Raw genomic sequence first — 24335 nt, forward strand, 5'->3', positions numbered from 1 at the left:
CTACAATAAATGTATGAAACAAGCCTGGTGATGCAATGAACAACTCTGAAGGTCCTTCAACAAATTACCATTACAGTCCTCCTTTTCACCATTTTCATTAAGGGAAGGGAAGCAAGATCTGAGGATAATCTCTTGACCCCCACTGTAAGCCTATCCTGTATTGTTCTCACCTCTGTAAGGAAGGAATGGTCAGTAAAACTGGCCCTATCATCCACTGTTATTCAATGTCTCTACCTTTTATTGCCAAGTAGCATCAAATCAAATCCACAGGTTCTGTTTCCATCTGAGGTAGACTTACCAGAATATTACCCAAATAATTGCTACTCATTTTGTTTATTGTGGTAGAGTCTGCCTTCTCTGAGTAGTATTGCCATTCCAGGACAGAAGCATATTCTGTTCATGTGTATCATAGTTGCATTTTATTGTGGGTACCTGGTGGCCAAAGGGATTTAATGCATTCATGTCTTTTGTGTCCATATTACCTCCTGTGTGTGGTAGTACAGAGCAAGTATAGGTAACCTTTGGCACATATGCTGAACAGTGAAGAAATGGACAAAAATGCTAAGCACACAATGGGCCAGTTCTTAATGCAAGGAGGAAAGCAAATCTCTGAGCCATCTGTAATGTCATTGGTCAGCTCCCTCCCAGTGTGTCTGGATGTGTGCAACGTATGTCTCTCCCCTGTCTTTTGGCCTGCATCCTAATATGCATAGAGGGACACTGGGGGTGGGGGGTTTGGCAAATGGACTGTAACTCCTCATCCAGAGTATCAAACTTAATGCAGCATAGTGGCTAAGAGGCAAAGCTACAAAATAGGAAATCCCAAATGTGGATCTCACCTCTACCATGAACATTAGTTGGCCTTAGGCAAGATAGCCCCTCAAAGCCTTAGCTCCATTTACAGCACAGGAATAGCAGTAGTCTGTCTGACTGACCCTCTAAGGCAGGGGTGGCCAAACTGTGGCTCTCCAGATGTCCATGGACTACAATTCCCATGAGCCCCTGCCGGCTCATGGGAATTGTAGTCTATGAACATCTGGAGAGCCACAGTTTGGCCACCCCTGCTCTAAGGGAAGGGAAGGAAGAGAATTTAACAACATAAAGGATTAAACAACATACATTAGACACTTTGGAAATTTGAAAGCTCCATATGAATATATATGTAGAGCCATTTGATCTTATTTAGTGAAATCACTGGAGTAGTGAAATCACTGGAGATGGAAGATGCAGGTTCCTTGGCAGCTGCCCCTCCCTTCTCACATCCTAGACTGTTTACATGACTGTAGGCAACCGGGACACTGTGGTGGCTCAGGAGCTTGTGAATGTTAATCCTGTTGCATTATCCAGTTTTAATTGCCTTCTCCCATCTTTCTGAAGGTTCCCAATCTTATTCACACTTTCAGCATTCCTGTGGGGCCAGGAGGACTAAAACACAAAGTGAAAAGATATACTTGGTTGCTCAATTAATTTTCACTGTGTGCAAAGTTCTGTACCACTACAGAATGAACATGGGAAACCTCCTAATTCCCTGCTGCCTGTGAGTTGTACATCAATTCCTCTTGGATACCTAGAGAACCAGGTGTGATTCCCCATTCCTCCACATGCAGCCAGCTGGGTGACCTTGGTCAGTCACAGTTCTTTCAGAGCTCTCTCAACTCCACCTCCTCACAGGGTGTCTCTTATGAGGAGAGGAAGGGAAGGCAGTTGTAAGCCACTTTGAGACACTTTTAGGTAGTAAAACACAGGTAGTAAAAAAGATTTTCTTCTGCCTTCTGCATGCATCGGGTAGATTGGCTGGAAGAGCATCCACTCTCAGCTCTATGATGAAAAGAAAAGGCAAACATGAAGGAATTTCAGTTAAATCCTCTCTGCAAAGTATTTTGGAAGTAGACAGGTGCTACCAGGACTGAGTCAAACTAGCTATGCCATACAGAACTCACCAGGTATGTTAAGAAGGGCGTGTTGTTCACAACTTCAGTTCATGAAATGAGACTTTTAGGGGGTGGGAAATATATCATGCTGCTGATTCTAAAATTTGGAACAAAAATGAATTAAATCAGGGTGCAAAAGGTGAAGGGGAAAAGCAAAAATCATTAATTCACACTCACAAACGGTTCTCATGAGATTTGTGAGATTCAAAAAGAGAATATTTGAGAAAGGGTGGTTAGTTGTGAATGCAGAATGTACCTGCACCTTCCCTTGGCTTGCATACAGAACAGTGCAGAGTGTTCCTGATAGCTCTCTTGGCACAAACAAATGGACATGATTGTGAGTTGTCTAATACAAATCTGGCAATGCGACCAAACATTTTCCCATCAATTCTGACAAATTTGCTGGCAGCTCCAAAAGAGGGTCAGTTTTAGCAGACCCATCTAATTCACACCAGATTCTGGCTATTTTGAATTTTTGAGAAGCATCCCTAATTCCAATATTATTTCAGAGAATACTTGCCCTTTACCATAGAGAATGACAAGGTGCATTTGGGTCTCTGCCAGTTTCCTAGAGCTCCTACAATGGGAAGACGCCTTTTTTACTACAGCAGACTAACACGGCTACCCCTCGGCAATTGATGGGGTCACTGAAGGGCAAAGTTCTCTGGGCATTTAACACATCTCAGGTTGGATGCTAAAGAAACAGGGCTCTCTCTCTCTCTCTCTCTCTCTCTCTCTCTCTCTCTCTTATTTGAATTATATGTCTGGAGAGACAATTCTTGAACTCAGGAAGAGGTGAGATAACAAAACAAAAGGTGTTTTTATGTGCATTTTATGTGGACAAAGTGTTGGTAGGAAGGCAAAGGTAGAAAGGGAGAGAAGAATTATTTCTTCCCACCTGAAACCTGAAGTGCTTTCTCCTGCTGGCCTCCATCCCTGCATGGGGTCTTCTTGGTCAATAGCATTCCATGCTCGAGTCACCGAAGGAGATGGGCCAAGTGACATGCCACTGCATGAAAATACTCTCTCCTCACCCCTGAAATATCCCAAGAGTCTGGCTCCATTATGACTGTGCACAAAAGTCCGGGTCCACTGCCAAACAAAGGGATGAGGAAAGAAAGTGAAAGTTACCATAGCAACCCTATCCAGGCCGGCTGGTTTTATCAGCAAGGGGCCCTGCTTTCTGCTTGAGTTACAGGAATCTGAAGCAATTCATTTGCACCACAAGACAGAGAGATTGGAGAAGAGCAAAGGCAAAGGCAAAAGGACTTTTGCCTGCTTGTTTTGCCCATTGATTTTTATACCAGGAGAGCCTGATCCAGCCAGCCAGAGGATGGAAGAAAGCCACATGTATATGTTTTTTGGTTTTGCCATATATAATTCAGAAATGACTGGGGATTGAGCCCTCATTGTCCATGGGGATCATGTACTGTTGGCTCGGGCCCATTATAAAGAGTGGGCAGTGCTACGTGGGGAATTAGCCTGTATTCTGATGCTGCCCAAATCCCTACATCATACAAGGTGTACATTGCCTATGCATAAATGGTTTCCTTTATTTTTTAAAAGATAGGTTTTGTTAAAACTACATACTATAGTTCTGTAAAACCTATACTGAAGATAAATCGGCAGGTAGCTGAGGAGCAAAGTGCCCCTATTTGTGCATGGAATCTCTTATTATCTGCCTACAGTTCTCTGGCCGAGATTTCACATCCAGGGCCTGTCTTGATGTTACATCTGCCACCCGAATTGTCATCTCCAGAACATGGATCCTTTAATAATACAGTTAATCTACCTATTCTGATTTCAATAATTCCTAAAATGGCTTAACTGATGTTATAGATATGTGTCTGAGCATCTGGATGAGACATTTCCTTATCAGTGTCTGTAGAGAAGAGATATGACTGTAGCACTGGGCGGATGTGGGGTGGGTATAAAGGCAGCAATGAAAGAGGTAGAGGGGGAAGCTCAGGTAAGACAGAAGTATGGGCCCAGCCTTTGTGTGCCCCCCCCCAAAGATAGCCCATGCATCTGTCCTGAAAGACAACCATTTTTGGTTTGTTTTACAAAGTGGCTGGTAGGCTGAGCTGAAGAAAAGGAAAGGACGGGCACAGAATAAGGTGTTATTTCTTCCCCAGTTTTGAAGAGGGGAGCTAAGGACAGGGGCTAAAGCTCTGTCCTTCCTCCCCACAGTAAACACATGTATACATACCACATTTCCCACTTACATTACCTGTGTTTAACCAAGGTAGGGTAAAAAGCAGACGATCACTTGTTTACATGTAAAGAACTGAGATAGCTAAGAAGCTGGTTTTTAAATAATATAGCTCATCTTATTCTGCTGCTTAAATCAATTTCTTCCAGGTCACCTCTGATTCTGGAGGTCAGCAGGGCTGGAACAAGCATGCTGACATCAAACCCCAGCAGTGATGTAAGGTGGGGGGGGGGCTTCTACAGTCTAAGGCTCCCTTGTCTCACATGCTTCACTTTTCATTAAAAATACATAGCCCCCTACGCACCTCTTAAAGATCCTGGGAATGGAAGTAAAACACAATAACCCATGCACACAATAACAATAACTTTTGATGGGGGGCATTTTCTCCTGTCTGCTTGAAATTTGTCAAGGTGAATCCTTGGGACATTTGTGCAATCTTGATTGAAAAGCCAAAAAGAAACCAACATTTTGTTTCCTGGTAAAAACAATGGAGATCATCCAACTATGCTTCAAGTAACCTTCCTCCACCCAATGGAAGAGTCACTTAATTTAGATGAGGTCTTAGTTTGGAGGAAGGCTTCAAACTGAATCAAAAAGGAAGAGTGAAGTATAGATAGTTTAATAAACAATTAAATAAACAAACTTTGCTTGGTGAAATGGTAAGGTATTTCCACTAATGGGAATAAATAAGGAATAGGGGGGAAAGTGTAATAATTTTAATGAAGAATGCAAACAAAAATATTGAAGAAAAACATGGCTGAAGACCAGTGGAAGGAAACTCTGGAGCACATCCCTAATCACCACCCGCATCCCTAGCATGTAACAGAACTCTTTGTGTGAATCCAGCATGTCACATTGTGGATTTCTTCCAAACGTATCAGCAGCTATTAACACTAGCATGCGTTTTGAGCAGGGATGAAAATCAAAGTCCATTTGGCAAGTTCTAAAAAAACATATGGCCAGTAGATAGAAAAACATGGAATGGGGATGTTTGTCTCTATAGTAAACTTAGTGCCTAGAATCCAATTTGAGAAATTAAGCATGTTTGGGAGCCTTTCAAATAAATATAAAACAAGAAGAAGAATTTTGTTTTTATACCCCACATTTCTCTACCTGTGGACTCTCAAAGTGGCTTGCAATCTCCTTTCTTTCCTCTTCCCACAACAGGCACCTTGTGAGATAGATGAGGTTGAAAGAGTTCTGAGAGAACAGTGAGTGGTATAAGGTCACCCAGAAGGCTTCATGTGCAAAAGTGGGGACTCTAAACTTGGTTCTCCAGATTAGAGTTTGCCATGCTTAACTGCTACACTACACTGCTTTCCTACAGCTATGTGTCTTTAGAAACTTGCTGATATCTCCAAGAGAGATGAGAAGAATAGTGCTTGTGGAGATAAGGACTATCCAGATTCAGTGAATCCAGATACTTCCCACTCTGCCATTTTGGATTCTCATACTTCCATTTCTTTTATCCCCTGTCCTTTCTGTTAGTTGACCCAGCAAACCTTAACTCAGTTGTTCAAGAGAGAATGCTGATGTGCCAGTGTCCTTAGAGCACCAGAAGAAATTGTTCTCCCTCAGAATTTTTTTAAAAAAATACCTCTGCCCAGTCTAATGTGGACTGGACTGTGCTGTTCCCAATGTGCCTATTGGATGCTGGACTGACGTTCACACATATCTTTTTTTTTTGTGTACTTGTGAACCTAGCAAGTCACATTATTTACCTTTGTGGCTCATTCTTGAAGCTTTTGTTCTGTTGTTTACATGTCAGACTATTTGTTCTTCAGGTCAGGGGCCATGTTTCCATGTTTCTCTGTTGAGCTCTTCACATAGTGCTGAATTTAAACTAATGAATTGAGGAATAGCAATCTCATACCGGCAGAACCCTGGCCCAGAATTCTATGCATTCCACAGGCGCTTCAAGTGGATACATTTTCTCTCTGCTGTTTTTTCCCCAGCTTAGCAGTTCTTAACAGTTGCATAGTCTTGGAAAGTCATGGACGGGAGCTGAACTTCACCTCAACGCGACTCCAAAAGGTATTCCAAAGAGTTAATTTCTATGATGAGGGCATGATTTTCTCACTTGGTGAAATTGTTCTGTCAATTAAATGTGAGAATCTTTATTTCTGTGGAAATTCTCAGCTCATTTTCCACATTGTGTCGCTGACTAACCCATACCTTTTTGGAATCTTACACAAAGGGATATCCTGTTAAATATAAGGTATTGATGAAAAGGCAGAAAGAAATGGAGTTCTGGATGCCATTCCACAATTACAGTACATGAAAACTTTATGGAAACCTTGTAGCACTTTTGCAAATGTGGGTCAGCAGAGACTGACTGCTTTAATGTCAGCCAACAGCCAGACTGCTACGTGCACTTGATGTAATGGGTATGGGAGGCCCCATAGGTAGGGCCAAACCAGATGAGATGCTTGGAGGTGTTAGTGTATAGAGCTTCCAAGGATTTAAAAAAAGCAAATGTGTAGGGCTCTGATTTAGAGCAGAACTATAAGGACAGTGCCAATGGTACAAAATCAGGTAAAAATATTTCATTACTCGGTTAAATTTCCAAAAATTCCCTACGTGTTTTGTCAGTGGGCTTTATCAGAGGAATCCGTAATATATAAAAACAACACTGAGTTTATATAAGTATAGTTAAAATTATATAATTCTTGTATTAAAAATTAAAATCCAGTTCTAAAATATCAGTGACATTCAAAACCACTAGAGCATTTTCTGTCTTGAGACTGCATGGAGAAGAGAAACTCCCTGTGGTCCCCTTTCCATAATAACAGGCCTACTAGTTCTGGTTGTAATTCTGTCATGGACCTTCTATCCAAATATATTGTGTTTTTTCTCAGATCATTTATATTCTTAATAACATTTATATATAAGAGACACTATTGGTTTTATTTTAAAAATTGGGGGGTGTAACTAAATATTATAGAGTTGAAGTTGCATGCAGCCAATTCCCTCCATGGGGGTGTGCTGCCAATAGGGAAACACCACTCTGCCAATGAGGGCCAATCTATTTCTTTCTTTCTTTCTTTCTTTCTTTCTTTCTTTCTTTCTTTCTTTCTTTCTTTCTTATATTTATATACCACCCTCCCTGAGGGCTCAGGGTGGTTTACAGGAAACAGGGAGGATACAATTAACACATGGTAACAGGTAACAGTAACAGCAGTAATATTATAACAATAATAATTTAACATAATAACAATAATACCAAACTGCAATCTGCCAATGAGGGCCAGTCAGTTCAAATTGCATTCAGACAGCTCAATCCCTACCTGATTGGCCCTCCCTGATAATGTGTAGCTAATAAGGAAAGAACACTCTGCCAATGAAGGCCAATCGTTTCAAATTGTAATCTGCCAATGAGGGCCAATTAGTTCACATTGCATCCAGACAAAACACTCCCTACCTCATTAGACCTTCCTGAGGATGTGCCACCAATAGGGAGAGAGCACTCGTCCAATGAAGACCAATCATGGGATTTATCTATTCTCTTCTTCTTCTTCCTTTTGCTTCCTGGGTGGAAGAGGTGATGGCCTCTCTGAAAGGCCCTGCTGCTGGTAAATTGCTCCATTCTCAGCCTCTTTCGACTCTCAATCTCCCCCAGGCAAGGGAGGGAAGCAAACTGCTTTTTTTGCCTCCTATGTCCATCTCAGGTTTCAGCTCTCTTATGGAAGGAAGCACAGATGAGCTGAAAGGGAGGTAGAGTTAATCTGTACTTCAAAAACAGAATGCCAAGGGACAGACTGAATGCAATGAATGTTTTAACTCAGTCCAGTGATTCAAGGGTTCTTTCAGACAGCCCAAGGGCATCAGCAAAAGGAACTGGTCACAGGTTGTCCACAACCCAGGCCTCCCAGCCTCAAGTTAACATAGGCTGTAGTCCTCACTCTGTGATGACTCACAGTGTTCTGCAGTCAGCAACTGTCTTGCTAACCTGGCATGCTGATTTTTAGACTGCAGTTCTCTTCCAGCACATAGCTGGCATTTCTTAATTGGCTCAGGTGAGACAGGGAGCTGCAGCTTGAGGCTGGGCATAGGAATGAGGAGCTCCTGTAACAACCTTGGAATTTAAGCCCTGCAGTTCCATTCCCTCCTGCTGCTCAGAGTTCTCTGCCTGTTGAACATCTCCCCATGACCTTCCCTGCATGGCCTACCCTTTGGGAGATATAGGGGAGGGGTGGGAAGGAGGCATTCCCCCACGGGCTTTCCTTCGTGGCCCAGCCTTTGGGAAATGTGGGGTAGGTGAGAAGGAGGCAGTCCATCTTGTATGGTCTTCCGAGAATTGGCCAATTCCGAGAATTGGCCATACAGACATGGAAGACAGCTGTATCCACTGGCCAGTCAGAGCATCAAACACATGTGGATTTCCTAAGATCGAGCCGTTAAGCCTTTGCCCTCCAGAGACATAGAGCTTGTGCCCGATGGCCAAGAAGCCTGAAGAATCAAGATACATTAAGGGTGGTATCTCCTCCCAGCTTTCTGTCTGAAGGTTGAAGCCCAGGAAGTGAGTTTTCAAATGCTCAACCACTCCTCCTTGCATATTGCTTACAAAAAGGCCCAAGCTCACAATCCAGTCATCAAACATACCACGCCTGAGACCTCTGCTCTTCAGCAACCTCGCTTCCCCATCCAGCTGTTCCCACTGAAGGTGAGCATGTCCATATTGGGCAATGATATCTGCCTGAACTGCAGTTACCTCCTCAGAAGTCAGAAAAATCTGACCTTTAGAAATGGTGGGGTGGATGGGAAAGAGGCAGCCCCCATGGCCTTGTCCACCCAGCCTGGCCTTTGGGAAGTGTGAAGGAAGGGACAGGCAGGAGGCAGTCCATCTGCAGCCTTTTCTGCCTGGCCCAGCCTTTGGAAGATATTGGGAGTGGGAAGCTGGCAGCTCACCCATCCAAAGCCTGACTGGCCTGGCCTTTGGAAGATGTAGGGTTGGATGGGAAAGTGGGGACAGTGGGGACCTATATTGTAACTGTTTGGGGTGTGGGTAGGAGAGCCAGTGCCCCTCCAAACAGTCATTTTCTTCAGAAGAACTGATGCTTTCCTTCCCTCCTACTTTCCCTTCCCCCCTTTCTTTCTCTTATCTTTCTATGTCCCTTTCTCTCTCTTTCATCCTGTCTTTCTCTCTTTCATCTTCTCGAAGGCCCCCATTTGGAATTTGGCAACCCAGAGAGTTGCATAGGCATCTTGGATTTGAGTGTGCTACTCTTTAACCAATTGACCACACTGGATCTCAAGACTGAATGGGGAGCAGGAGGAGGAGGAGAGCCAGAACCCAAGAACGTCACAGTGCAGGTGTATATTGTCTCCCGGGTGCAACGGGCTTTGTCCCTAGTAGCTAATAAAGATGGGGAATTCTTTGGTTTTCTGACCATTGCATTGTGCTTCATTTTGAGAAGAAGGGCCACAGTGACAGAGCATGCAGATAAAGGATCAGCTCTGGGAAGCAAAGAGATTGCAAGAAATGTTCTGATGCACAGACTAGCATAGCAACAGCCTGTATTGTGTAGTTGTTAGAATGGTGGACTAGGATTTTGTAGGCCCGATATCAAATCATGACTCTGCCATGTCTGGGTGACAGGGCCAGTCACACACAGCCTAACCTATCTCACAGGGTTGTTATGAGAGTAAAATAAAGAACTAGGAGAATGATGTGAGCCACTTTGGACCCCTATTGGGGAGAAAACAGCAGAGAAAAATAACAAAATAAGTCCTTCATAAAACAGAAACTTTGGGTGTGGTGCTGCATAATCCTGGTGACAGTAGCATTGTATCTTTTTGCCCAGCAGATGTGTAATCCAGCAGCTTGGCATTAGGCCAGCCCAACTTCCAGGCCAATCTTTCCAGCTGCAGTCTTCTCTCATCAGGAATCCAAATGCCCAAGTCTCCTTTTTGTGATGCCCAGGCTGGAAGGGAAGACAGCAAAAGAGCTTACCCTGTCACCTGTTCTCTAATGAGCATAGCGGGGACAGCCCTACAAGAAACCGACAGATGAATTCAGACTACTGTGATCATATTCTCAAGAACTGTCTGTTCGTGACCATTGTTTCCTGTAGGAAATTAGGCTGAAATTCCACAGCAGGTTGTAAGATTATACTGTCAACACTATATTTAGCACACACAGGCATCATACAGATGAAAGCACTGGCCAGAAGCTATGTCTGATGGCCAGGGATGTACAATGATAAAGGGTTATGTACCTGTCAACCTATCCCCTCCTCATAATCTTCAGGAATCAGCCTTCCGTTAGGAAATGACCCAGATGTCCTGGCCACAAATGGCAGAACCTTTTATGGATAAGGACTTTTAACATGTTGTGAATTCATACAGAAAATAGCTTGGAGGAACCATTGCTAACAGCCCTAACATCAACTGCTGTCATAACAGCTCTTCATTAATTGTTTGTAACTCACAGAGTGCTAGACGCTATCATTTCAGATAATGGGGGTGTGCTTATATTGGGAGAATTCCAAGACTGTGCCAGACATAACCCTAGTCAAACTATCACCATTGAGCCTCACATCCCCCAGCGCTCACAAGGCCAGCAGGAAAGCTGAGCAAATGGTACAGCTAACAAAAGATGCACTGAATTGTTGTAGGAGACTGGCCAGCATGTCTCCTATTAGCTTAGCATGTTGCTACTTTATTTAGGATGGGATGGGATGTAGGTCAACTGAATTTTGTGTATCGCCGTCTCCAGATATGGCCAGACCATGAGAATGCTGACCTTGCTAAAGAAAGAGCAAGAAACGGATTCAGTTTTGACATTCTAAATTCATTTTCAGGAGTATGCATAGTTATTTCTTTAGGATGTATTCTGCCTCTTCAGAGTCCTGCTGAAGGCAGTTTAGAATTAAAATCATCATGCATTCAAAACAAACAATTAAATACAAGCCATTGACATAAACAGCGTGAAAATGATCCATGAAACAGAACCAGACCATTAAAAAGCTGATAAGATAAAACCCCTAAGCTTGAATAAAAAGATGTCTTTTGGCCTGGCATTGAAAATATATTAAAGTAGGTAGCAGATGTGCTTCAAGGGAGAGAGTATTCCAAAGGTATGGTGCCACCATGGAAAATGTCCTTTTTGTAATCTTCACCTGCTGGCAGGGTTCGAGGGGTCCGCTCCTCTTCTTTGCTCCGCCACGGTGTCGGCAGACGGGAAGGCAGGTCGGAATAGCACTTGAGGCAGATAGTCGACGTCTCAGAATGGAGTCCACCGGGAAACCCGGGCTGAAACTCCCGGGTTCGTGATAGTTTCTTGCACTATCCCGAACCCCACCTCCTCACTGACGCCGACCTCTCCCATTAAGTAGCTTTCCTCCCTCGCATCCCCCACCCACCGAACCCTTAAAGGAGAAGCTCCGGCGTCTTGCATCCGTCGTTTCAATCTTGGGCGGCTCCTTGCCCGGCCAAGACTGCTCCTCACTCCTCCCTGGTCCTCCAAGCGCAAACACTGCTCCTCGTTGAGGACTCCCCCCACTGAGGACTCCCCCAGACCCGACTCTGCAGGGTTGGATAAAGGTCCAGGTGATACGCCTCTCGTTGGTGAATCCCCGGGTAGGAGCGGCGAAGTCGTAAAAACCCCAACACCTGCCTCATGGCAGGGGCACAGAGATCAGTGCTTAAAAGACAGATATTTAGTGAACAGGATAGCATGGGAAGAGATTGTCCTTCAGGTACCCTGGTCCCAAGCTGTTAAGGGCCTTAAAGATAAGAACCAGCACTCTAAATCAAGGTTGGAAAACTTTTTGCTGTCTGGAAAAGGTCCTGATAGTGGTAAATAGAGCCATTGTTATCAAACTAGTACCACTGTAGAAGAGGGTTGAGGAACAGAAGGAAGCTTTGGGATCAAAACATGTTTCTTCAAAATTTCATATAATCATGATGATGTTTAAATGTCAAGGGAAGGAAGAGAGGTTGGAGAGAGTGGGTGGGCCTTTGCAAAGCCTGGCTCTATGCATTGCGTTTTTCTCATGTGATTTTTAAGGATCCCACAAGGTTTGATCTGGAAATGTACACATAAATCTGCCTTATACTGAACTAGACCCTTCATCCGCCAAGACCAGTATCGTCTACTCAGACTGGCAGCTGTTGTCCAGGGGTTTCAAGTAGAGGTGTTTCACAACACCCACTAGCTGATCCTGTCAACTGGAGATGATGGGGATTGAATTTGGGACTATCTGCATAGAATCTGTTTGGACTGGCTTCAGAAAGAAGAAGCAGATACTCATCTTCCCACAGGCAGTGGAGACCCTTTCCCCGTTCTGCTTGCCCTTTACCTTGTCTCCCATACCCAGAACAGATTCTCAGGTACCATTATTGCACACATACAGTAAAACCGGCTGTCTTTAGCAGCTTTTCCTTCAGAAATGCAATGGGTGGGCTTCCATGCTCCTCACAAATTGTCAGGTGAAGCTGTCCATCCACTATTGAGGGGAACAGCTACACAACCAGGTTGGACAAGATGCAGTTGTTGCCAAAGATGGATAAATGCATGATGACTTTGAGTTAATCAAACTGGTTTCCCCTTTGATGGGATGCAGGGCAACATGGAAGGTATTCAAATACTGCTCCTTTCTTACAGATGCCAATGTAGTCCACAGAAAGCTTGATTACAGGTGTTCATTCTCTCATAAAGTGCATAAAGGGAGAACTGGCCCTGAATCTATCATCAAATTATATTTTACAAGACTATAGAGTGTTAACACTATGGAAACGATATACTGGAAAGGCTGTGCTAGGTTGATCACATTCCTCCTACACTCCCCTGTCCTTTGAGGAAAGGGTTTGCTTTGGATGCTGGGATGGATATTGTGCACTTGAAACCCTGAGTACCTTCAAACCATTGGGAATGTGGCTTTGGCTTCTTAACCTTTGCTTGGTTCAGAATCACATTTTGACTTTCATTAGTGCAGTTTTGAACAATGTAATTGAACTAATCAAAGTCAAAATGTTGCCTACATTAAAATGTAAATGAAGTAGATTATTCCAAGTCAGAGTTCACTAAGGTACTCAAGGGATATAAATTTGTATTTGAGGGTCTGTCGAAGAAAATTAATACTCACGTTTGATTTATGGATTTTAAAAGTCTGTTCGTCTTTATCACCTACACATTCCTATGCAGACATTTAGATATCTGTGTGCATCTGCTATGTGCATCTGTTCTTGCACAAATGTGAACAAAGTTGTATGCCCTCATATCCTAAATATTTGTGTGTATATATGTACTTTGGCTTCCAATTGTCACTTTTGGATGAAAATGGGATTAATTTTCAGACTCCAGACTGCTTTGGTTTCCATGGCATCTGAGCATCAAGAATAAATAGTTCTGGGTTTGATTCTCATCTGATCCCAAGAGTTTGTAGACATTATGTGAACCAGCATGACAACGGCCTCTTTTTCCTTCTTTATATATGTGGAGTAAAGAGGAAAAGTAAGTGGCAGCAGATCAGTCATATGTGGCATGTTCCTGCAACTGGTGGGAATAACAGAAGACACAAAACAAACAAATACACCTTCTTCAAAAACACCCAGTTGTTTAAATGGCACCAGTTTTTGAGATGCTCCTCTAGGTCCCACTCGAGGCTCCGCTCTCCTCTGCTGAGGTTCCGCCCTTCTCTGCCATGATGTCCGCTTCCCTTCCCAAGACGTGCTGCAGGTTCCAGGTTCTTGATTCAGTTGCCTTCAGTCTACAAAGTGCTCACCCTTACACACCAACCAACCCGCCTTCCCTTTTCCTCCTTATATCCTCCCTGGGTGGCTCCACCCCCCCCCCCCCATTTAACTCTCCCATGCCTCTTCCTACCCCGTCCTTCCTGTCCCTGGGTGTTCCTATCACTTGATGTCTGAGCAGGTAAGTTATCTCTCTTCCCTCTCCTTTAGGTTCCTCTCCCGTTGTTTCCTTGGATGTGCCCTTCCCTGGGGTGTGGGAGCTGGGGTGTTTAATTGGCGTCCCTCCAGATTCCCACCACTTTCACGGGCTGTCTGAAAATATTCTATGTTTTCCAGTCTGCCCTCTTGGACTGCTGTCAGGACTGGGTAAGTATCCCTTGTCCTCCCTTCCTTCGATTCCTGCTCTGTCCGTTGAAAAACCTCCTTTAAATCTCGCCCCCCCTCCTCCTCTGCTATTGCTTTAAGTCCGGGTGGGTGTCGACTCATCTCAGCATCTAGGCTTTGGTCGTTGCTGCCTAGACCTCCAGACACCGCATCATGTCCTTGGCGCCATCCGGAGTTGTTCCGCTCGCCGTCCCCTGAGTTCTTGCTCGCTCCCGGGCTTTTCCTTCCTCACTTCCCTGCTTCTATGTCGGTGGCCGGGACTCTGTGTTGCTGCTCCGATAGGTCGCTTTTCGGCTCGGCTGGGCTTTGTCTAGTGGTCTTTCTCATCTCCCTGTCCCTTCCTCGCCTGGCCCACCGGACATACCTAACCCCTTACAGTTTTCGTCCGACTACTTTCATCTTCAAAAAGTCGGGAGAGGAAGTCTGCATTGGCCCCCAATCTTCCTGGCCGATGAACCACCTGAAATGAGAAAGGAGAGAGAGACATATACCACCTCATAATGCGGGCATTGTGATCTTTGGCCTTGTCCATCCATTTCAGGGTTTTGTGACTGGTCACCAGCACGAATGGATTGTCTGTCAGGTAGAACTTCAGGGACCCTGCAGCCCCCAAAACTGCTAAAGCTTCTCGGTCTATGGTGGAATAACGAGATTCAGGATGAGCGAGTTTGCGGTTCAGGAACCAGATGGGTTGCTCTCCGTCTTCGTGTTCTTGGGCTAACACTGCCCCTAATCTGGACCCAGAAGCATCAGTCTGAACAATAAAGGGCTTGTCAAAATCGGGGTTTTGTAGAACTGCTCCATGTGACAGACACACACATAAATCCCAAAAGGTTTTTTCCCACACAGGAGTCCATTGTATATTATCGGGTTGGGTCTTAACCAGCATATCCATAAGTGGTGCAGCCCTACTGGAAAAATTGGGTACAAACCACTGATAATACCCCACAAATCCCAAGAATTGCCTCATTTGTCATTTAGTCTTGGGTTTCCCATAATTCTTTAGTTTCACCACTTTCTCAGGGACCAGTCTTAGCTGTCCATTACCCACTATGAAGTCCAAATACTTGAGATGCTTGAATCGCAATCTGCTCTTCTTGGGGTTCACCACTAGACCAGCCTTGGCTAAAGTGTTAAACACAGCTGTAAAATGGTTAACATGAGTAGCCCAATCTGGGCTGCAGATTATTATATTCGGTTGATGTCGTTTACTTGGATTTTAGTAAAGCTTTTGATAAGGTTCTCCATGATGTTCTGATGGATAAATTGAAGGACTGCAATCTGGATTTTCAGATAGTTAGGTGGATAGGAAATTGGCTAGAGAACTGCACTCAAAGAGTTGTTGTCAATGGTGTTTCATCAGACTGGAGGGAGGTGAGTAGCAGGGTACCTCAGGGCTCGGAGCTTGGTCCAGTACTTTTTAACATATTTATTAATGATCTAGATGAGGGGGTGGAAGGACTACTCATCAAGTTTGCAGATGACACCAAATTGGGAGGACTGGCAAATACTCCAGAAGATAGAGACAGAGTTCAACGAGATCTAAACACAATGGAAGAAATGGGCAAATGAGAACAAGATGCAATTTAATAAAGATAAGTGTAAAGTTCTGCATCTGGGTCAGAAAAATGAAAAGCATGCCTACTGGAGGGGGGATACGCTTCTAGGTAACACTGTGTGTGAACAAGACCTTGGTGTACTTGTGGATTGTAAGCTAAACATGAGCAGGCAGTGTGATGCAGTGGAAAAAAAGCAAATGCCATTTTGGGCTGTATCATTGTATGCGGCACTGGTCAGACCACACCTGGAGTACTGTGTGCAGTTTTGGAGGCCTCACTTCAAGAAGGATGTAAATAAAATTTAAAGGGTACAGAGGAGAGCGACGAGGATGATCTGGGGTCAAGGGACCAAACCCTATGAAGATAGGTTGAGGGACTTGGTAATGTTCAGCCTGGAGAAAAGGAGGTGGAGAGGGGACATGATAGCCCTCTTTAAGTATTTGAAAGGTTGTCACTTGGAGGAGGGCAGGATGCTGTTTACGTTGGCTGCAGAGGAAAGGACACACAGTAATGGGCTTAAACTACAACGATATAGGCTAGATATCAGGGGGAAAAATTTCACAGTCAGAGTAGTTCAGCAATGGAATAGGCTGCCTAAGGAGGTGGTGAGCTCCCCCTCATTGGCAGTCTTCAAGCAAAGGTTGGATATACACTTTTCTTGATTGCTTTAGGATGCTTTGGGCTGATCCTGCGTTGAGCAGGGGGTTGGACTAGATGGCCTGCATGGCCCCTTCCAACTCTATGATTCTGTGATTCTATGATATCATCTATGTATGCGAACGCGAAGGCAGAACACTCATGCAGAGCTAAGTCCACCAAGTGCTGAAAAGTGGCAACCGCTCCATGAAGCCCAAAAGGCATGATGGTAAATGGATACAATCCCTTAGGAGTTGTGAATGCTGTCTTCTCTTGATCTTCTTTCCTTAGGGGCACCTGCCAGTACCCCTTTGTTAAGTCCAGAGCCAAGATAACTTGTGCTTTCCCTAATGGATTCACCAGGTGTTTGGCTTGAGGCATGGGGTATGCGTCAAATGTAGCTTTCTGATTTACTGCTCTGAAATCAACACAAAACCTTACTGAACCATCAGACTTCGTCACCATCACTATAGGGCTTCACCAACCACTTCAGGAAGGCTCAATGACTTCTAAGGACAACATATATTCCACCTCTTTTTGAACCATGGACCACTTTTTGAATGGGAAGGGCCTCCAGGGTACTTGGACCAGTTCCCCAGGCTCAGTTAGTACAGCATGCTCTAACAGATGGGTTCTACCTGGGATCTTGGAGAAAAGCCCAGGATACTGCTGAACTCTCCTCTCTATTTCCTGTCTTTGCGATTCTGTTAAAGATGGGTCTGTGGGCAGGGACTCTGGTCTGTTACCCTCTTTGTCTTGCCATGGCGGTCTACCATCCAGCAATTGGTCAGCCACCATCTCCAAGACACACTTGTACGTACCAGGGTTTCAGATGAATGATGTGGATTTTACATGGCCTTCCTTTTTCGGACGTGTGGGCCGCCTCATATGTCACGGGCCCAAAGACTCTCACAATTTTGTAGGTTCCTCATCATCTATCACCACCTGATGCCCCCAATCCCCTTCTGTGGATCAAGATGAAGTCTTCTTTCTTAAATTGTCTCTCATGAGCCCGTTTGTCATAACAGGCTTTTTGGTATTGTTGGGCTGCCAACAAGTTGCGTCAAGCTTCCACTCTCACAGCTGCTAGATGTTCTCGCAACTCTTGTACATAAGTTCTGTGTACTTTCCCGGCTTTGGGAAGATCTTGCACCCACTTCTTGCCTACTAAATTCAACACGCCTCTTGGTTGTTGGCCATATAATAATTCAAACAGTGAATAGCCATTGGAGGACTGTTTCATTTCTTGTAGCGCAAATAAAATGGGGTCAACGTGTAAGTCCCATGTTTTTGGTTTTCCATAGGCTAGGGCCCTTAGTTTTTTCTTCAAGGTCTGATTCATCCGCTCTGTGAGCCCGTCAGTCTGTGGATGGTGGACAGTCATAAAGACTTGTGAGATACCAAGGGTTTGGCATACTTTCCGCATGCAGGCCGAAGTGAACGGTGACCCCTGATCCGTCAAAATCTCCTTAGGTAGCCCAACTTGGGCAAAGAATTGCATTAATGTCCGAGCGATTCCTTCACTCTTTATAGCACACATAGGAATGGCTTCCGGATAACGGGTCGAATAGTCCATGATGACTAACAAGTAACATGAACCTCTGGGCGTCCGCGGTAATGGTCCTATGAAGTCCATTCCAATCCGCTCGAAAGATGTCTCAATAATTGGCAGGGGTTGTAAAAGAGCCTTGGGAGGACCTATTCCCGTGGTGCGCTGGCAGGCTTCACACAGACGGCAGTGATCCAATACATCTTTGGCCCCATTTGGCAGAAAAAACCATTGCCCCAGGGTTGCCTTACTCCTTTGGTGTCCTGCCCATTTGATGATCATGAGCAGTTTCTAGTACTTCTCTCCTGTATCTCCGTGGCACCAACAACTGTCTCACTATGGCCCCTTTCTCCTTCTGACAACAGAACCACACCCCACCTTCCTTGACTATTTGTGGCCATCATAGGCTCCTTTGAGTGTATCTTACCTCTCCTTCTTCGATGGCCACATGCGACCTTAGTTCATTCAAAGACTCATCTTCCTCCTGCAGAGTGAGGATTTCCAAGTCGTTTTGAAGATTCTCTTGTTTTCCTCGCTAGGATCACAGGATCTTTCCTCTTCGTCTCCTTCCTCTCACTCAGCGGGACAACTGATGCTATGCTGATAGTCTGCGACCCAAGCCAGGGCCTCCTGAAACTGCGATGTATCTCTTCCTAGCAGTACCGCATATGGCAAATGAGGTACTTGAACTACTTCCACATCCCAGCAACCCTCTAGATAACTAACTTTTACTCTCACCACAGGGAAGTGTTCAACATGTCTGTGGCAGCAGGTGATGTTGACCCATCTTATGACAGGACATAGACTAGGTAATTCGTGTTTCCAAACCATGGATATAGAGCTCCCACTGTCCACCAGAGCGCCTCGTTTTTGCCCTTCTATGGGTAACAGCCAGGGTTGTCTCCCCTTTGGGAGCACCGTTTTCTGCATGGCTACATCCCATCCCATGTCACACTCCATGAGGGGGCATTCTCTTTTAAAATGGTCCCACTGCCAACAAGTGAAGCATGGTCCCTTATCCATTCCTTCTCAGGGTTTCTCCTCAGCCTTGATTGCACCAGGCGCCCATGGCATTGTTGCTTGATTGGGATGCATTTTCCCGGGCCCTTTGTTTGTCCACAAAGGCCTCAGAGATGGGTAGAGTGGTGTCCTGGCCTGTCCATTCTTGGGATTGGAGGGTCCAGAGCCAGACGACACAGGAGTGGCATTCCTCGCTGTCATGTTACTGGTACTGGGTCTTACTCCTTCTTTTGCCATTTCTCTGTGATCTGCTGCCATGAAGGCCTCAAGTAATTCTGTTGCTTGTGGTAAAGAGGTAGGTTTCTGAAACGCTATCCAATGCCAGGTACGGCCCGGCAAGACCTGGAACAGTTGTTCCAATACAACCTTTTCCATCAAACCCCTCTCTTCATCAGTAGTGGGGCCCAGCCACCTTTTTGCAGCATCTCACAATTTATTAACAATCACTCTCGGTCTGGCCCCTTGAGTGAAAGTAATGGCTTGGAACTTCTGGCGATACATCTCTGGGGAAATTTCAAATCTATCCAGAATGGCTTTTTAAAGGGAGTCATAATCTGCCGATTCCTCCTTTGCTAGGTTTTTAAGTGCAGCCTGAGCCTCTCCGGTGAGGTAAGGCCCAATAATATAGAACCATTGAGCCCGAGACCACTGTGCAGCTTCAGCCGTCCTCTCGAAGGCATCGAGGTAGGCTTCCACATCATGCTCAGGCTAATCAAGCCAGAGAAGGCCATGGGACTCTCCCCAGGGGATTCGCAGTGGCACCACCAGTTCCAGTTCTGCCTCCTCCCAGCCTCTCCTCCAGAGCACACCTCATTTCCTGCATCATTCTCTCCTGTGTCGCTGTCTGTTGGTCTAGGACTTCTTGCCAGGTGCGGGACTGATGCTCCACCAGCCATTTTCCAAACTGGGTGAAATTCATGGTGCCCTCTTCAGACATTCTTTCCGCCACAAACCCCGTGGAAGAGGCATCCGAACATTCCTCATCCAAGCTACTGGTTATGAGCGCTGTGGATGTGGGTTGGCTAGTACGGTATTTCACTGGCGTCGTCCAACTCTGTGGGGTTGGTAGCACTGGGAGGGCCCTCGTAGCGATCCACAAGTTGCCTACATGCTCCACCACTGGGTCGCTCCTGAGGCTCTGCCCTCCTCTGCCGAGGTTCTGCCCTTCTCTGCCATAATGTCTGCTTTCTTTCCCCCCGCAAGAGACAAACAGGCCAAGATGTGCTGCAGGTTCCAGGCTCTTGATTCAGTTGCCTTCGGTCTACGAAGTGCTCACCCTTACACACCAACCAACGCACCTTCCCTTTTCCTCCTTATATCCTCCCTGGGTGGATCCACACCCCCCCCCCCATTTAACTCTCCCATGCCTCTTCCTACTCCGCCCTTCCTGTCCCTGGGTGTTCCTATCACTTGATGTCTGAGCAGCTAAGTTATCTCTCTTCCCTCTCCTTTAGGTTCCTCTCCCACCATTTCCTTGGATGTGCCCTTCCCTGGGGTGTGTGAGCTGGGGTGTCCAATTGGCGTCCCTCCAGCTTCCCACTCCTTTCACAGGCTGTCTGAGAATATTCTACGTTTTCCAGTCTGCCCTCTTGGACTGCTGTCAGGACTGGGTAAGTATCCCCCTCCTCTCTTCCTTCCATTCCCGCTCTGTCCATCAAGAAACCTCCTCTGAATCTCACCTTTCCTCCTCCTGTGCTATCACTTTAAGTTCGAGCGGGCGTTGATTCATCTCAGCGTCTCGACTTTGGTCATCGCTGCCTAGACCTCCGGATGCCACATCATGTCTTCGGTGCCACCTGGAGTCGTCCCGCTTGCCGTCCCCTGAGTCCTTGCTCACTGCCAGGGCTTTTCCTTCCTTGTCTCCCTGCTTGTCTGTTGGTGGCTGGGACTCTGTGTTGCCACTCCGGTAAGTCGCTTCTCGGCTGGGCTGGTCTTTCTCATCTCCCTGTCCCTTCCCCGTCAGGCCCACCCGGACAGTTTTCAATCCAGATATTCTTCATCAGGAATAGTTGTTCAGTGTAAAATACAGATTTACAGTGCAGTCCTAAGTGGTCACACCATTCCAAACCCATAAACTTCAATTGACAGAGTTTTGTTATTTTATTAATTATATTGAATGTGTGGACGATACCCCCACTGATTCTTCTTCTTCTTTTTTTGTGCTTTTACTAAATAAAAGAAGTAATAATGGACTATGTTAAATTGGTTTCCAGATATCTATTTATTCCACCATACTGAAAATAAGTAATCATTGAGGACATAATTGGTTGTGATATTCTGTCAAAATACTTTTGGGGTAGGGCACATCCACAAGGATGAAGAAAAGATAGAAATGAGCTACAGTTCTAGCAATTTCAGAAGATTACCTTACAGTGTATGTGTGCAATATGCTTTCAATGATAACATTGATACTATTTACTAATTGACACAATTTACAGAGTTAGAACTGTATCACCAGCTTTTAATGCTCTGTATTGCCATCTTTTTAAAGGAGTTTAAGGGGATTGGACTGTTTTTTTATTGTTTTATTGTAATCCGCTGCGAGTCTGAATGGAGTGTGGTGGTATATAAATACAAAAATAAATAATAAATAATATATACATTAATAAAAGATGTGTATATTCATTGACCCCCTTCAAGGATCGCTGCCTTGTTGTGGCAAGGGGGCTTGCGTAGTTCAGTGAAGCTATGAGCTATGCCGTGCAGGGCCACCCAAGAAGGACAGGTCATAGCTGAGAGCTCTGACAAAAGGTGATCCACTGGAGAAGGCAATGGCAAACCACTCCAGTATCTTTGCCATGAAAACTCTATGGACAGTTCCAATAGGCATAACGATATGACGCTGGAAGATGAGCCCCTCAGGTCGGAAGGTGTCCAATATGCTACTGGGGATGAGCAGACGGCTAGTACGAGTAGCGCCAGAATGAATGAAGCGGCTGGGCCAAAGCCGAAAGGACGCTCAGTTGTGGAAGTAACTGGTGGCGAAAAGACAGTCCGATGCTGTAAAGATTTTTATTCCATAGGAACCTGGAACGTCAGATCCATGAATCAAGGCAAGCTGGACGTGGTTAAACAAGAAATGAGAAGACTGAACATCGACATTTTAGGAATCAGTGAACTAAAATGGACAGGAATGGGTGAATTTAATTCAGATGACCATCAGGTATACTACTGTGGACAAGAATCTCGCAGAAGAAATGGAGTAGCATTCATAATCAATAAGAGAGTAGGAAAAGCAGTCTTGGGATACAATCCCCAAAATGACAGAATGATCTCAGTTGGAATCCAAGGCAAACCATTCAACATCACAGTGATCCAGGTCTACGCCCCAACCACTGCTGCTGAAGAGGATGAAGTTGATCAGTTCTATGAAGCCCTACAACACCTTCTAGAAGCAACGCCCAAAAATGATGTGCTTATCATCATGGGGGATTGGAATGCTAAAGTAGGAAGCCAAAAGATAACCGGGATAACAGGCAAGTTTGGCCTTGGAGTACAAAATGAAGCAGGGCACAGGCTGGTAGAATTTTGTCAAGAGAATACAATGGTCATAGCAAACACTCTTTTCCAGCAACCCAAGAGACGACTCTACACATGGACATCACCAGACGGTCAACACAGAAATCAGATTGACTATGTGCTCTGCAGCCAAAGATGGAAAAGTTCTATCCAGTCAATAAAAACAAGACCAGGAGCTGATTGTGGTTCAGATCATGAGCTTCTTGTTGCAAAATTTAGGCTTAAATTGAAGAAAGTAGGGAAAAGCACTAGGCCACTCAGGTATGAACTAAATCATATCCCTGACGAATACACAGTGGAGGTGATAAATAGATTTAAGGAATTAGATCTGATAGACAGAGTGCCTGAAGAACTATGGACGGAGGTTCGCAACATTGTACAAGAGGTAGCAACTAAAACCATCCCAAAGAAAAAGAAATGCAAGAAATCAAAATGGCTGTCTGAGGAAGCTTTACAAATAGCTAAGGAGAGAAGGGAAGTGAAAGGCAAGGGAGAAAGAGAAAGATACACCCAATTGAATGCAGAATTCCAGAGAAAAGCTAGAAGAGATAAGAATGCCTTCTTAAATGAACAGTGCAAACATATAGAAGAAAACAATAGAATGGGGAGGACCAGAGATCTTTTCAAGAAAATTGGAGATATGAAGAGAACGTTTCATGCAAAGATGGGTATGATAAGGGACCAAAATGGTAGGGACCTCACAGAAGCAGAAGAGATCAAACAAAGGTGGCAAAATTATACAGAAGAACTATACAAGAGCGAGCTTAACATCCCTGATGACCACAATGGGGTAGTTACTGACCTGGAGCCAGACATCCTGGAATGTGAAGTCAAATGGGCCTTAGGAAGTCTGAGCAACAATAAAGCTAGTGGTAGTGACAGCATTCCAGTTGAACTATTCAAAATCTTAAAGGACGATGCAGTAAAAGTGCTACACTCAATATGCCAGCAAATTTGGAAAACTCAACAATGGCCACAGGATTGGAAAAGGTCAGTTTACATTCCAATCCCAAAGAAGGGCAATGCCAAAGAATGTTCAAACTACCGCACCATCGCACTAATTTCTCATGCTAGCAAAGTTATGCTCAAAATCCTACAAGCTAGGCTCCAGCAATATGTGGACCGAGAACTTCCAGAAGTACAGGCAGGATTTCGAAGAGGCAGAGGAACTAGAGATCAAATTGCCAACATACGCTGTCTCATGGAGAAAGCTAGGGAGTACCAGAAGAACGTCTACTTCTGCTTCATTGACTATGCTAAAGCCTTTGATTGTGTGGAGCACAACAAATTGTGGCAAGTTCTTAAAGAGATGGGAATACCAGAGCATCTTATTTGTCTCTTGAGAAATTTATATGCAGGTCAAGAAGCAACAGTGAGAACTGAACATGGAATCACTGACTGGTTCAAAATTGAGAAAGGAGTTCGGCAAGGCTGTATACTGTCGCCTTGCCTATTTAACTTGTATGCAGAGCACATCATGAGAAATGCGGGATTAGAGGAGTCACAAATTGGGATCAAGATTGCAGGGAGAAATATCAACAACCTCAGATATGCAGATGATACCACTCTAATGGCAGAAAGTGAAGAGGAACTAAAGAGCCTGTTGATGCGGGTGAAGGAGGAGAGTGCAAAAGTTGGCTTGAAACTCAACATCAAGAAAACAAAGATCATGGCATCCGGCCCTCTCAATTCATGGCAAATAGATGGGGAAGAAATGGAGATAGTGACAGATTTTATTTTCCTGGGCTCCAAGATCACTGCAGATGGGGACTGCAGCAAAGAAATTAAAAGACGCTTGCTCCTGGGGAGGAAAGCTATGGCAAATCTAG

General features: G+C 44.9%; 2 long non-coding RNA genes across 2 annotated transcripts; one reads left to right on the top strand and one right to left on the bottom strand.

The window, feature by feature from the left end:
* Window positions 1-1712: 1712 nt before the first annotated feature.
* Window positions 1713-2966, bottom strand: LOC143831123 (uncharacterized). The gene is made up of 3 exons (XR_013228733.1): window positions 2830-2966; window positions 1941-2028; window positions 1713-1818 (listed from the first exon to the last, which is right to left on the bottom strand). It is a non-coding gene; the product is annotated as an uncharacterized LOC143831123 (long non-coding RNA).
* A 177-nt stretch (window positions 2967-3143) lies between these two features.
* LOC143831124 (uncharacterized) lies at window positions 3144-10120 on the top strand. The gene is made up of 3 exons (XR_013228734.1): window positions 3144-3281; window positions 6099-6177; window positions 9951-10120. It is a non-coding gene; the product is annotated as an uncharacterized LOC143831124 (long non-coding RNA).
* The last annotated feature ends 14215 nt before the right edge of the window (window positions 10121-24335 follow it).

Source organism: Paroedura picta, chromosome 3 (genome assembly GCF_049243985.1).
Source record: "Paroedura picta isolate Pp20150507F chromosome 3, Ppicta_v3.0, whole genome shotgun sequence".
In the NCBI taxonomy this organism is placed as follows: Eukaryota; Metazoa; Chordata; class Lepidosauria; order Squamata; family Gekkonidae; genus Paroedura; species Paroedura picta.